The sequence below is a fragment of the Ranitomeya imitator genome, chromosome 4 (assembly GCF_032444005.1).
Source record: "Ranitomeya imitator isolate aRanImi1 chromosome 4, aRanImi1.pri, whole genome shotgun sequence".
NCBI classification, from domain to species: Eukaryota; Metazoa; Chordata; class Amphibia; order Anura; family Dendrobatidae; genus Ranitomeya; species Ranitomeya imitator.
Window position 1 is genome coordinate 534,770,428 of NC_091285.1, and position 10,548 is coordinate 534,780,975.

Consider the following 10,548-nt stretch of genomic DNA (forward strand, 5'->3'; position numbering starts at 1 on the left):
CCTGAGGTTAAACCTGAGCCTATGCAGTGCGATAGGACTATGACTAGAGTTGAACGGCAGGAATACAGACGTCTGAATGGTCTGTGTTTCTACTGTGGTGATTCCACTCATGCTATTTCTGATTGTCCTAAGCGCACTAAGCGGTCCGCTAGGTCTGCCGTCATTGGTACTGTACAGTCCAAATTCCTTCTGTCCATTACCTTGATATGCTCTTTGTCGTCGTTTTCTGTCACGGCGTTTGTGGATTCGGGCGCTGCCCTGAATCTGATGGATTTGGATTATGCTAAACGTTGTGGGTTTTTCTTGGAGCCTTTGCGGTGTCCTATTCCATTGAGAGGAATTGATGCTACACCTTTGGCCAAGAATAAACCTCAATACTGGGCCCAGCTGACCATGTGCATGGCTCCTGCACATCAGGAAGTTATTCGCTTTCTGGTGTTGCATAATCTGCATGATGTGGTCGTGTTGGGGTTGCCATGGCTACAAACCCATAATTCAGTATTGGATTGGAATTCCATGTCGGTATCCAGCTGGGGTTGTCAGGGGGTACATGGTGATGTTCCATTTTTGTCGATTTCGTCATCCACCCCTTCTGAGGTCCCAGAGTTCTTGTCTGATTATCAGGATGTATTTGAAGAGCCCAAGTCCGATGCTCTACCTCCGCATAGGGATTGTGATTGTGCTATCAATTTGATTCCTGGTAGTAAATTCCCTAAAGGTCGATTATTTAATTGATCCGTGCCCGAACACGCCGCTATGCGCAGTTATGTGAAGGAATCCCTGGAGAAGGGACATATTCGCCCATCGTCATCACCACTGGGAGCAGGGTTCTTCCTTGTAGCCAAGAAGGATGGTTCGCTGAGACCGTGTATTGATTACCGCCTTCTTAATAAGATCACTGTTAAATTTCAGTATCCCTTGCCATTGTTATCTGACTTGTTTGCTCGGATTAAGGGGGCTAGTTGGTTCACTAAGATAGATCTTCGTGGTGCGTATAATCTGGTGAGAATCAGGCAAGGAGATGAATGGAAAACTGCATTCAATACGCCCGAGGGTCATTTTGAGTATCTAGTGATGCCGTTCGGACTTGCCAATGCTCCATCTGTGTTTCAGTCTTTTATGCATGACATCTTCCGTGAGTATCTGGATAAATTCCTGATTGTTTACTTGGATGACATTTTGATCTTCTCAGATGATTGGGAGTCTCATGTGAAGCAGGTCAGAATGGTTTTTCAGGTCCTGCGTGCTAACTCTTTGTTTGTGAAGGGATCAAAGTGTCTCTTCGGTGTGCAGAAAGTTTCATTTTTGGGGTTCATCTTTACCCCTTCTACTATCGAGATGGATCCAGTTAAGGTCCAAGCCATCCAGGATTGGATTCAGCCGACATCTCTGAAAAGTCTGCAAAAGTTCCTGGGCTTTGCTAATTTTTATCGTCGCTTCATCTGTAATTTTTCTAGCATTGCCAAACCATTGACCGATTTGACCAAGAAGGGTGCTGATTTGGTTAATTGGTCTTCTGCTGCTGTGGAAGCTTTTCAGGAGTTGAAGCGTCGTTTTTGTTCTGCCCCTGTGTTGTGTCAGCCAGATGTTTCGCTTCCGTTCCAGGTCGAGGTTGATGCTTCTGAGATTGGAGCAGGGGCGGTTTTGTCACAGAGAGGTTCTGATTGCTCAGTGATGAAACCATGTGCTTTCTTTTCCAGGAAGTTTTCGCCCGCTGAGCGTAATTATGATGTGGGCAATCGAGAGTTGCTGGCTATGAAGTGGGCATTCGAGAAGTGGCGTCATTGGCTTGAAGGAGCTAAGCATCGCGTGGTGGTATTGACTGATCATAAGAACTTGACTTATCTCGAGTCTGCCAAGCGCTTGAATCCTAGACAGGCCCGTTGGTCGTTATTTTTTGCCCGCTTCGACTTTGTGATTTCGTACCTTCCGGGCTCTAAAAATGTGAAGGCGGATGCTCTGTCTAGGAGTTTTGTGCCCGACTCTCCGGGTTTATCTGAGCCAGCGGGTATCCTCAAGGAAGGAGTCATTGTGTCTGCCATCTCCCCTGATTTGCGGCGGGTGCTGCAAAAATTTCAGGCGAATAAACCTGATCGTTGTCCAGCAGAGAAACTGTTCGTCCCTGATAGGTGGACTAATAAACTTATCTCTGAACTTCATTGTTCGGTGTTGGCTGGTCATCCTGGAATCTTTGGTACCAGAGAGTTAGTGGCTAGATCCTTCTGGTGGCCATCTCTGTCACGGGATGTACGTACTTTTGTGCAGTCCTGTGGGATTTGTGCTAGGGCTAAGCCCTGCTGTTCTCATGCCAGTGGGTTGCTTTTGCCCTTGCCGGTCCCAAAGAGGCCTTGGACACATATTTCGATGGATTTCATTTCTGACCTTCCCGTTTCTCAAAAGATGTCAGTCATTTGGGTGGTCTGTGATCGCTTTTCTAAAATGGTCCATCTGGTGCCCTTGGCTAAATTGCCTTCCTCCTCTGATTTGGTACCTTTGTTCTTTCAGCATGTGGTTCGGTTGCATGGCATTCCTGAGAATATTGTTTCTGACAGAGGTTCCCAGTTTGTTTCAAGGTTTTGGCGAGCCTTTTGTGGTAGGATGGGCATTGACCTATCCTTTTCCTCGGCTTTCCATCCTCAGACTAATGGCCAGACCGAACGAACCAATCAGACCTTGGAAACATATCTGAGATGTTTTGTTTCTGCAGACCAGGATGATTGGGTGTCCTTTTTGCCGTTGGCTGAGTTCGCCCTTAATAATCGGGCCAGCTCGGCTACCTTGGTTTCTCCATTTTTTTGCAATTCTGGGTTCCATCCTCGTTTCTCTTCAGGACAGGTTGAGTCTTCGGACTGTCCTGGTGTGGATTCTGTGGTGGATAGGTTGCAGCAGATCTGGACTCAGGTAGTGGACAATTTGATCTTGTCCCAGGAGAAAGCTCAACTTTTCGCTAATCGCAGACGCCGTGTGGGTCCCCGACTTCGTGTTGGGGATCTGGTTTGGTTATCTTCTCGTCATATTCCTATGAAGGTTTCCTCTCCTAAATTTAAACCTCGTTTTATTGGTCCGTATAGGATTTCTGAGGTTCTCAATCCTGTGTCTTTTCGTTTGACCCTCCCAGACTCCTTTTCCATACATAATGTATTCCATAGGTCGTTGTTGCGGAGATACGTGGCACCTATGGTTCCATCTGTTGAGCCTCCTGCCCCGGTTTTGGTGGAGGGGGAATTGGAGTATATTGTGGAGAAGATTTTGGATTCTCGTGTTTCTAGACGGAAACTCCAGTATCTGGTTAAATGGAAGGGTTATGCTCAGGAAGATAATTCCTGGGTTTTTGCCTCTGATGTTCATGCTTCCGATCTTGTTCGTGCCTTTCATGCGGCTCATCCTGGTCGGCCTGGGGGCTCTGGTGAGGGTTCGGTGACCCCTCCTCAAGGGGGGGGTACTGTTGTGAATTCTGTGGCTGAATTCACTCCTGTGGTCACAAGTGGTACTGCAGCTTCTGAGCTTCCTCCCTCAGGTGTTCTGGTGAGCTCGTTAACTGCTTCATTACTTAACTCCGCCTGATGCTGCTATCCTTGCTCCTTGTCAATGTTTCAGTGTTGGATCTGAGCTTCTCCTGATTGTTCCTATGACCTGCTGCTCTGTATAGCTAAGTGCTTTTTGCTTTTTTGTTGCTTTTTTTCTGTCCAGCTTGTCTTTTGTTTTGCTGGAAGCTCTGAGACGCAAAGGGTGTACCGCCGTGCCGTTAGCTCGGCACGGTGGTTTTTTTTTGCCCCCTTTGCGTGGTTTTGCTTTAGGGTTTTTTGTAGACTGCAAAGTTCGCTTTACTGTCCTCGCTCTGTCCTAGAATATCGGGCCCCACTTTCCTGAATCTATTTCATCCCTACGTTTTGTCTTTTCATCTTACTCACAGTCATTATATGTGGGGGGCTGCCTTTTCCTTTGGGGAATTTCTCTGGGGCAAGTCAGGCCTATTTTTCTATCTTCAGGCTAGCTAGTTTCTTAGGCTGTGCCGAGTTGCCTAGGTAGTTGTTAGGCGCAATCCACAGCCGCTTTTAGTTGTGTTTAGGATAGGATCAGGTGTGCAGTCTACAGAGTTTCCACGTCTCAGAGCTCGTTCTTGTATTTTTGGGTATTTGTCAGAACACTGTGTGCGCTCTGATCGCTAAGCACACTGTGTTTCTGGATTGCCTTCATAACACCTGTCATTAGCAAACATAACAGTACAAGGAGCCTAACTAATGATTCTCAATAGAGGGAAAGAAAAAGTTCTGACATCATTTTTTTTTTTTTTTTCTGCTCTGTGTTCACTTTTTTTTTTTCTCCCCTAGACATTTGGGTGATTCTGGACACAGGTGTGGACATGGATATTCAGGGTCTGTGCTCTTCAATGGATAATCTCGTTATAAATGTACAAAAAATTCAAGATACTATTGATCAGAAATCTATGTTAGAACCAAGAATTCCTATTCCTGATTTGTTTTTTGGAGATAGAACTAAGTTTCTAAGTTTCAAAAATAATTGTAAGCTATTTCTGGCCTTGAAACCTCATTCTTCTGGTAATCCTATTCAACAGGTTTTGATTATTATTTCTTTTTTGCGCGGCGACCCTCAAGACTGGGCATTTTCTCTTGCGCCAGGAGACCCTGCATTGAGTAGTGTCGATGCGTTTTTCCTGGCGCTCGGATTGCTGTACGATGAGCCTAATTCAGTGGATCAGGCTGAGAAAAATTTGCTGGCTTTGTGCCAGGGTCAGGATGATATAGAAGTAAGGATAGGATCAGGTGTGCAGTCTACAGAGTTTCCACGTCTCAGAGCTCGTTCTTGTATTTTTGGGTATTTGTCAGAACACTGTGTGCGCTCTGATCGCTAAGCACACTGTGTTTCTGGATTGCCTTCATAACACCTGTCATTAGCAAACATAACACCATGACGCCTATGTGGCGTCATGGAAAGATCGCGTCCCTGCAGATCCGGTGAAAGGGTTAACTCCCATTTCACCCGATCTGCAGGGACAGGGGGAGTGGTAGTTTAGCCCAGGGGGGGTGGCTTCACCCCCTCGTGGCTACGATCGCTCTGATTGGCTGTTGAAAGTGAAACTGCCAATCAGAGCGATTTGTAATATTTCACCTATTATAACGGGTGAAATATTACAATCCAGCCATGGCCGATGCTGAATTATCATCGGCCATGGCTGGAAATACTAATGTGCCCCCACCCCACCCATCGCCCCCCCAGCCCCCCGATCTGGCCGGTACACTGCCCCGCTCCCCTCCGTCCTGTGCTCCGCTCCCCCCGTGCTCTTGTCCTCTCACCCCCGTGCTCCAATCACCCCCCGTGCTTCAATCACCCCCCCTGCACTCCGATCCACCCCCCGTGCTCCGTTCCACCCCCCCGTGCTCCGTTCCAGCCCCCGTGCTCCGTTCCACGCCTGCCGCGCTCCGATTCCACCCCCCATGCTCCGATCCCCCCCCCGTGCTCCCCCCCACTCCATCATACTTACCGATCCTGCCGGGCTCCGTCCGTCTTCTCCCCGGGCGCCGCCATCTTCCAAAATGGCAGGCGCCGAATCTGCCGGCCGGCAGATTCGTTCCAAAGTGCATTTTGATCACTGAGATAGATTATATCTCAGTGATCAAAATAAAAAAAATAATAAATGACCCCCCCCCCCTTTGTCACCCCCATAGGTAGGGACAATAAAAAAAATAAAGAAATATTTTTTTTTCCCACTAATGTTAGAATAGGGCTAGGGTTAGGGGTAGGGTTAGGGGTAGGGTTAGGGTTAGGGTTAGGGGTAGGGTTAGGGTTAGGGGTAGGGTTAGGGTTAGGGGTAGGGGTAGGGGTAGGGTTAGGGGTAGGGTTAGGGGTAGGGCTAGGGTTAGGGGTAGGGTTAGGGGTAGGGTTAGGGGTAGGGCTAGGGTTAGGGTTTCGGTATGTGCACACGTATTCTGGTCCTCTGCGGATTTTTCCTCTGCGGATTTGATAAATCCGCAGTGCTAAACCGCTGTGGATTTATGGCGGATTTACCGCGTTTTTTTCTGCGCATTTCACTGCGGTTTTACAATTGCGATTTTCTATTGGAGCATTTGTAAAACCGCTGCGGAATCCGCAGAAAGAAGTGACATGCTGCGGAATGTAAACCGCTGCGTTTCCGTGCAGTTTTTCCGCAGCATGTGTACAGCGATTTTTGTTTCCCGTAGGTTTACATTGAACTGTAAACTCATGGGAAACTGCTGCGGATCCGCAGCGTTTTCCGCAGCGTGTGCACATACCTTTAGAATTAGGCTATGTGCACACGGTGCGGATTTGGCTGCGGATTCGCAGCAGTGTTCCATCAGGTTTACAGTCCCATGTAAACATATGAAAAACCAAATCCGCTGGTGCGGAAAATACCGCGCGGAAACGCTGCGTTGTATTTTCCGCAGCATGTCAATTCTTTGTGCGGATTCCGCAGCGTTTTACACCTGTTCCTCAATAGGAATCCGCAGGTGAAATCCGCACAAAAAACACTGGAAATCCACGGAAAATCCGCAGGTAAAACGCAGTGCCTTTTACCCGCGGATTTTTCAAAAATGATGCTGAAAAATCTCACACGAATCCGCAACGTGGGCACATGGCCTTAGGGTTAGGGTTGGAATTAGGGTTGTGGTTAGGGTTGGAATTAGGGTTGGGGTTAGGGTTGTGGTTAGGGGTGTGTTGGGGTTAGGGTTGTGATTAGGGTTATGGCTACAGTTGGGATTAGAGTTAGGGGTGTGTTGGGGTTAGTGTTGGAGTTAGAATTGAGGGGTTACCAATGTTTAGGCACATCAGGGGTCTCCAAACGCAACATGGCACCACCATTGATTCCAGCCAATCTCGTATTCAAAAAGTCAAATGGTGCTCCCTCAATTCCGAGCCCTGACGTGTGCACAAACAGTGGTTTACCCCCACACATGGGGTATCAACGTACTCAGGAGAAACTGGACAACAACTTTTGGGGTCCAATTTCTCCTGTAACCCTTGGGAAAATAAAAAATTCTGGGCTAAATAATTATTTTTGAGGAAAGAAAACGTATTTATTATTTTCACGGCTCTGCATTATAAACTTCTATGAAGCACTTGGGGGTTCAAAGTGCTCACTACTAGTGTTGAGCATTCCGATACCGCAAGTATCGGGTATCGGCCGATACTTGTGGTATCGGAATTCCGATACCGAGATCCGATATTTTTGTGATATCGGGTATCGGTATCGGAAGTGTAAAATAAAGAATTAAAATAAAAAATATTGTTATATTCACCTCTCCGGCGGCCCCTGGACATCAGCGGGAGGATCCGGCGTCCGGCACGGCTTCTTTCTTCAAAATGCGCGCCTTCAGGACCTGTGGAATGACGTCCCGGCTTCTGATTGGTCGCGAGCCGCCCATGTGACCGCCACGCGACCAATCAGAAGCCGCGACGTCATTCCTCAGCTAAAGTCCTAGAATGAGCGCCTTCTAGGACCTGAGGAATGACGTCGCGGCTTCTGATTGGTCGCGTGGCGGTCACATGGGCGGCACGCGACCAATCAGAAGCCGGGACGTCATTCCACAGGTCCTGAAGGCGCGCATTTTGAAGAAAGAAGCCGTGCCGGACGCCGGATCCTCCCGCTGATGTCCAGGGGCCGCCGGAGAGGTGAATATAACAATATTTTTTATTTTAATTCTTTATTTTACACTTTAATATGGATCCCAGGGCCTGAAGGAGAGTTTCCTCTCCTTCAGACCCTGGGATCCATGAGGATACATTCCGATACTTGATGTCCCATTGACTTGTATTGGTATCGGATATCGGTATCGGCGATATCCGATATTTTTCGGGTATCGGCCGATACTTTCCGATACCGATACTTTCAAGTATCGGACGGTATCGCTCAACACTACTCACTACACATTTAGATAAGTTCCTTTCGGGGTCTAGTTTCCAAAATGGGGTCACTTGTGGGGGGTTTCTACTGTTTAGGCACATCAGGGGCTCTGCAAACGCAACGTGATGCCCGCAGAGCATTCCATCAAAGTCTGCATTTCAAAACGTCACTACTTCAATTCCGAGCCCCGGCATGTGCCCAAACAGTAGTTTACCCCCACATATGGGGTATCACCGTACTCACGAGAAACTGGACAACAAATATTGGGGTCAAATTTCTCCTGTTACCCTTGGGAAAATTAAAAAATTCTGGGCTAAATAATTATTTTTGAGGAAAGAAAACGTATTTATTATTTTCACGGCTCTGCATTATAAACTTCTGTGAAGCACTTGGGGGTTCAAAGTGCTCACCACACATCTAGATAAGTTCCTTTCGGGGTCTAGTTTCCAAAATGGGGTCACTTGTGGGGGGTTTCTACTGTTAAGCCACATCAGGGGCTCTGCAAACGCAACGTGACGCCCACAGAGCATTCCATCAAAGTCTGCATTTCAAAACGTCACTACTTCACTTCCGAGCCTCGGCATGTGCCCAAACAGTGGTTTACCCCCACATATGGGGTATCAGTGTACTCAGGAGAAACTGGACAACAACTTTTGGGATCCAATTTCTCCTGTAACCCTTGGGAAAATAAAAAATTCTGGGCTAAATAATTATTTTTGAGGAAAGAAAACGTATTTATTATTTTCACGGCTCTGCATTATAAACTTCTATGAAGCACTTGGGGGTTCAAAGTGCTCACCACACATCTAGATAAGTTCCTTTCGGGTCTAGTTTCCAAAATGGGGTCACTTGTTGGGGGTTTCTGCTGTTAAGCCACATCAGGGGCTCTGCAAACGCAACGTGACGCCCACAGAGCATTCCATCAAAGTCTGCATTTCAAAACGTCACTACTTCACTTCCGAGCCCCGGCATGTGCCCAAACAGTGGTTTACCCCCACATATGGGGTATCAGCGTACTCAGTAGAAACTGGACAACAACTTTTGGGGTCAAATTTCTCCTGTTACCCTTTGGAAAATAAAAAATTGCAGGCTAAAAGATCATTTTTGAGAAAATAATTTTTTTTTTTATTTTCATGGCTCTGCGTTATAAACTTCTGTGAAGCACTTGGGGGTTCAAAGTCCTCACCACACATCTAGATTAGTTCCTTTGGGGGTCTAGTTTCCAAAATGGGGTCATTTCTGGGGGATCTCCAATGTTTAGGCACACAGGGGCTCTCCAAACGTGACATGGTGTCCGCTAATGATTGGAGCTAATTTTCCATTTAAAAATCCAAATGGCGTGCCATCCCTTCCGAGCCCTGCCGTGCGCCCAAACAGTGGTTTACCCCCACATATGGGGTATCAGCGTACTCAGGACAAACTGGACAACAATATTTGGGGTCCAATTTCTCCTATTATCCTTGGCAAAATAGGAAATTCTAGGCTAAAAAATCATTTTTGAGGAAAGAAAAATTATTTTTTATTTTCATGGCTCTGCGTTATAAACTTCTGTGAAGCACCTGGGGGTTTAAAGTGCTCAATATGCATCTAGATATGTTCCTTGGGGGGTCTAGTTTCCAAAATGGGGTCACTTGTGGGGGAGCTCCAATGCATAGGCACACAGGGGCTCTCCAAACGCGACATGGTGTCCGCTAACAATTGGAGCTAATTTTCCATTCAAAAAGTCAAATGGCGCGCCTTCCCTTCCGAGTCCTGCCGTGTGCCCAAACAGTGGTTTACCCCCACATATGAGGTATCGGCGTACTCGGGAGAAATTGCCCAACAAATTTTATGATCCATTTTATCCTACTGCCCATGTGAAAATGAAAAAATTGAGGCGAAAAGAATTTTTTTGTGAAAAAAAAGTACTTTTTCATTTTTACAGATCAATTTGTGAAGCACCTGAGGGTTTAAAGTGCTCACTAGGCATGTAAATAAGTTCCTTGGGGGGTCTAGTTTCCAAAATGGGGTCACTTGTGGGGGAGCGCCAATGTTTAGGCACACAGGAGCTCTCCAAACGTGACATGGTGTCCGCTAACGATGGAACTAATTTTTCATTCAAAAAGTCAAATGGCGCTCCTTCCCTTCCGAGCCTTACCATGTGCCCAAACAGTGGTTTACCCCCATATATGAAGTATCAGTGTACTCAGGAGAAATTGCCCAACAAATTTTAGGATCCAATTTATCCTGTTGCCCATGTGAAAATGAAATAATTGAGGCTAAAATAACTTTTTTGTGAAAAAAAAGTACTTTTTCATTTTTACGGATCAATTTGTGAAGCACCTGGGGGTTCAAAGTGCTCACTATGCATCTAGATAAGTTCCTTGGGGTGTCTAGTTTCCAAAATGGGGTCACTTGTGGGGGAGCTCCAATTTTTAGGCACACGGGGGCTCTCCAAACGTGACATGGTGTCCGCTAAAGAGTGAAGCCAATTTTTGATTCAAAAAGTCAAATGGCGCTCCTTCCCTTCCAAGCCCTGCCGTGCGCCCAAACAGTGGTTTACCCCCACATATGAGGTATCAGCGTACTCAGGACAAATTGGACAACAACTTTCGTGGTTCAGTTTCTCCTTTTACCATTGGGAAAATAAAAAAATTGTTGCTAAAAGATAATTTTTGTGACTAAAA